Raw genomic sequence first — 5,000 nt, 5'->3', positions numbered from 1 at the left:
GAACATTATTCAGCAGCTTTCACTGGACTCTATGAAGCTGAGGGAGTTCATTCTATATAGAGGGGGTGCAATTCAATATGTTAACAAGGGAACATTATTCAGCAGCTTTCACTGGACTCTATGAAGCTGAGGGAGTTCATTCTATATATTCATGTATTTTGAATCCCTCTCTCCTCTCCTACCTTTTCCCTTCTTCAGGTTCTTCTCTGCCTCTTCGAAGAGCCCGGGCAGGTGGATCACAACCCCGTTTCCTGCGGGACACAGAGAGAGAGAGAGAGGAGGGAGGGGGGGCTGATTCAGGGTTCAGAGTGAATTCAGAAACAGCTGCTCGGGTTTGCGCGGATCTCTCTCCTCCGCAGAGTCTCGCCAAAGCGGCGACCCTCACAAACCCGAGCGGCTGCCCGGATCTCCGCGCCGGGCTCTCGGTCCCGGGCGGGCCGGTAATATCCCCGGTTCGGGCGGCTCTGCTCACCGATGAAGGAGACCGCGTTCTTGTTGATGACGCCGCTGGGCAGCAGGTGGAAATCGTACTCGACCGAATCCACGACCACCGTGTGACCGGCGTTATTACCGCCCTGCGGGGGGGGGGGCAGAACTTTAAAAACTTTTGACGTGCATCCTTATGCATTATTATTATGCATTATTATTATTATTATTATTATGCATTATTATTATTATGCATTATTATTATTATTATTATTATTATTATTATTTTTATTATTATTATTATTATTATTATGCATTATTATTAATATTAGTCTAGCAGTTATCGGATATATTTCTGCACACGCCTGCGGTCCGTACCTGGCACCGGCACACAATATCCGCGTCCATCGCCAGCAGATCCACCACCTTCCCCTTCCCCTCGTCCCCCCACTGCGCCCCGAGCACCACCGTCACCCGGTTCCGAGGCGCCTCCGCCGAGCCCCGGGCCCGCTTGCAGTGCGGCTCCCCCGCCTGCTCCGGTCCGTTTGAAACGGTGCCGCTGGTCCCGGACATGCTGCGTGCGTGTGGACTCCCGCGAAAAAAGAGAAACGGCGCGGCTGAGAGCGGAAATCGTCACCGTGGGGCGGAGGAACACGTGAAGCCACTCCGGGGTGTGTGGGCAGAGTGGCAGGATTGCCAGCACTCAGCATGGCGCTTCCGGCGCTTGTAGGCTGCAGGAAAGCTGCGCTTGCGCGTCGCAGTGAAGAAGAAAGACTTCATTTCGATTTTTCAATTTGCTGGTGCGATTTTGCGAGTCATTAAGAGCACACGGCATTGCAGACACACACACACGCGTGTAGAGACAGGCACAGAGATGTTTATTTTACAGAATGATGCGCACAGAGACTTAACATGGGAGACAATGCTGCTGTCAGCACTGGAGATCAGACATCACGAAATCCACACCTGAACCGCGGTGAAGCGATCGCTCTCTCCTCTCTGTCTGTCTGCCTCTCCTCCCCTCTCTCCTCTCTGTCTGTCTGCCTCTCCTCCCCTCTCTCCTCTCTGTCCGTCTGCCTCTCCTCCCCCCTCTCCTCTCTGTCTGTCTGTCTGCTCTCTTCTGCGTCTTCCTCCCCTCTCTGTTGCTCCTCTCATGTCTGTCTGCACTCTCTCCCTCTGTCTCTCTCTCTCTGTCCCCTCTTCTGTCTGTCTGCCTCTCCTCCCCTCTCTCCTCTCTGTCTGTCTGCCTCCCCTCCCCTCTCTCCTCTCTGTCTGTCTGCCTCTCCTCCCCTCTCTCCTCTCTGTCTGTCTGCCTCTCCTCCCCTCTCTCCTCTCTGTCTGTCTGTCTGCCTCTCCTCCCCTCTCTCCTCTCTGTCTGTCTGCCTCTCCTCCCCTGGACGGAGACTGAGAGTAGGCAGAGACGAAGACGGAGCAGGGACTCCTCTCTGAAGACTCTACGGAGAGGTCTCTGAGACGGTCCTGCCTCTCTCTCCTCTCTCTCCTCTCTGTCTGTCTGCCTCTCCTCCCCTCTCTATCTCTGTCTGTCTGTCTGCCTCTCCTCCCTCTCTCTCTCTGTCTGCATGCCTCTCCTCCCCTCTCTCCTCTCTGTCTGTCTGCCTCCTCCCCTCCCCTCTCTGTCTGTCTGATCTCTGTCTGTCTGTCTGCCTCTCCTCCCCTCTCTCCTCTCTGTCTGTCTGCCTCTCCTCCCCTCTCTCCTCTCTGTCTGTCTGTCTGCCTCTCCTCCCCTCTCTCCTCTCTGTCTGTCTGCCTCTCCTCCCCTCTCTCCTCTCTCTCCTCCTCATATCTCTCTTGTCTGTCGTTCTCTCTGTCTGTATCCCCCTCTCTCCTCCTCCCATCTCTCCTCTCCTCTCTGTTGTCTCTCCTCTTACTCTCTCCTAAATCTCTACTCCTCTTCCTCCCCTCTCTCCTCTCTGTCTGTCTGTCTGCCTCTCCTCCCCTCTCTCCTCTCTGTCTGTCTGTCTCTCCTCCTCTCCTCCCCTCTCTCCCTCTAAGAAGACCCTCTTACTCTCTGAGAGCCTCTCTCTCCTCTCGGAGGAGGGGACTGCCTTCCTCCATCTCTCCTCTCTCTGCATCTGTTCTCTGTCTCTCCTCCTCTCCTCTTCTCTCTCTCCTCTTCTCTCTCTCTCCTCTTCTCTCTGTCTCTTCTCCTCTCCTCTCCTCTTCTCTCTCTCCCCTTCTCTCTCCTCTTCTCTCTCTCAATTCGGCGACTCCACCCCGACGCTAATTCTTCGACATTTTGTTCTGCAAAAAATAAAGAAAGCGAAAGGGAATAATTTGGGTACCGATCAACCTGAGCAGATTCAGAGACAGTGGGCCGGGTCTGCTAATGAAGCGCAGCGAGGCGGGGGGGCTCCTTCCATACATACAGAGACGTGTTAATAGATCAGCAATTCATTACCAGCATCTCTTCAAGCTCGTCGACATCAGGCTTATCCAGCAAAATCCTGCAGAAAAACAGCAGCGCAGTGATTAGAAATCTCCTCTCCGCACTCGCTGTTTTACGGTAACCGGGTCCCCGCTTTGAACCGGAGCGCGGGGGGGGGTTCGCCCCGGTTCGCCCCGGTTCGCCCCGCTGCTCACCGTTCAATCTGCCCGTTGATGCCGCGGATATTCGCCGTGATAGCGCGGGTGACCCCGCTGAGCCGGGACAGCGACTCGCACAGCACCTCGGTCTCGGTCCGGTTCGCGGGAGCACGCAACAGGAGACCCGAACCGGGCCGGCCGAGCGACCTGCGCACCGGGCCTGTATCAGCCATGCCGGGATAGAACGACACACCCTCGTCATGTGACAGGGGGGGGCTACACAGAGGCACTCCCTAAACACGTGATCGGGGTTCAAACGAAGCGTCCTGTCCTGTTTTTGCAGCGCGGGTTTCCGCAGCTCTGCACAAACCAGCCCCCCCCAACTGCAGAGAGGGGGGGGCTCTGCACAAACCAGCCCCCCCCCGCCCCACTGCAGCGAGGGGGGGCTCTGCACAAACCAGCCCCCCCACTGCAGCGAGGGGGGGCTCTGCACAAACCAGCCCCCCCACTGCAGCGAGGGGGGGCTCTGCACAAACCAGCCCCCCCACTGCAGCGAGGGGGGGCTCTGCACAAACCAGCCCCCCCATTGCAGCGAGGGGGGGCTCTGCACAAACCAGCCCCCCCCAACTGCAGCGAGGGGGGGCTCTGCACAAACCAGCCCCCCCACTGCAGCGAGGGGGGACTCTGCACAAACCAGCCCCCCCACTGCAGCGAGGGGGGACTCTGCACAAACCAGCCCCCCCATTGCAGCGAGGGGAGGCTCTGCACAAACCAGCCCCCCCCAACTGCAGCGAGGGGGGGCTCTGCACAAACCAGCCCCCCCATTGCAGCGAGGGGGGGCTCTGCACAAACCAGCCCCCCCATTGCAGCGAGGGGGGGCTCTGCACAAACCAGCCCCCCCCAACTGCAGCGAGGGGGGGCTCTGCACAAACCAGCCCCCCCATTGCAGCGAGGGGGGGCTCTGCACAAACCAGCCCCCCCATTGCAGCGAGGGGGGGCTCTGCACAAACCAGCCCCCCCATTGCAGCGAGGGGGGGCTCTGCACAAACCAGCCCCCCCATTGCAGCGAGGGGAGGCTCTGCACAAACCAGCCCCCCCATTGCAGCGAGGGGGGGCTCTGCACACAGCACTGCAATCTTCGTGATGTCAGCTGTCAGTCAGCACAGTATAAAGTCACTGCTCTGTCATTTTTCAATCACAGCTAGTGAATTCTATCCACAGTAAGAGGCCGGTTTCTTTTGATGCTCAGTGTGTGTGTGTCTCTGTATATATCTATCTATATCTACATGTATAACCGATAACTACACAATCTCTCTTCAGATACAGCACGCTAAACACCTCATCAAAACACTGCAGCCTTTATTTTTTGTATTTTACATATTCATCAAAAACTTTCTTTTTCATTTTTGTTTATTATTATTATTATTATTGTACACAGTTGTGAGTACCGCCCGGGTCTGTGTTGAATTCAGCATGCCATGTGGGGTGAGGAATCCCAGCTTCTGAAAAACCTGCGATGGAAACTGCTGGGTGATCTCTATCTCTCTGTCCCTGTCTCTATCTCTACCTCTCTCTGTCTCTCTGTGTCTCTCTCTCCTGCACTAGCAGTGTCACTGCTGTGATATTTCTATATTAACCCTCACTCTACCCCTCCTCTCTGTCTCTCTCTGTGTCTCTCTCCTGCACTAGCAGTGTCACTGCTGTGATATTTCTATATTAACCCTCACTCTACCCCTCCTCTCTGTCTCTCTCTGTGTCTCTCTCTCCTGCACTAGCAGTGTCACTGCTGTGATATTTCTATATTAACCCTCACTCTACCCCTCCTCTCTGTCTCTCTCTCTCCTGCACTAGCAGTGTCACTGCTGTGATATTTCTATATTAACCCTCACTCTACCCCTCCTCTCTGTCTCTCTCTGTGTCTCTCTCCTGCACTAGCAGTGTCACTGCTGTGATATTTCTATATTAACCCTCACTCTACCCCTCCTCTCTGTCTCTCTCTCTCCTGCACTAGCAGTGTCACTGCTGTGATA

At 55.6% G+C, this 5,000-nt stretch overlaps 1 pseudogene; it reads right to left on the bottom strand.

The window, feature by feature from the left end:
- LOC121306288 overlaps positions 1-1,486 on the bottom strand; it is an 8,772-nt pseudogene extending 7,286 nt beyond the window's left edge.
- Positions 1,487-5,000: the final 3,514 nt, after the last annotated feature.

This window comes from Polyodon spathula, chromosome 47 (genome assembly GCF_017654505.1).
Source record: "Polyodon spathula isolate WHYD16114869_AA chromosome 47, ASM1765450v1, whole genome shotgun sequence".
In the NCBI taxonomy this organism is placed as follows: domain Eukaryota; kingdom Metazoa; phylum Chordata; class Actinopteri; order Acipenseriformes; family Polyodontidae; genus Polyodon; species Polyodon spathula.
Note: the sequence above shows the minus strand (reverse complement) of the source record. Positions and strands in the feature narration are given on the sequence as shown.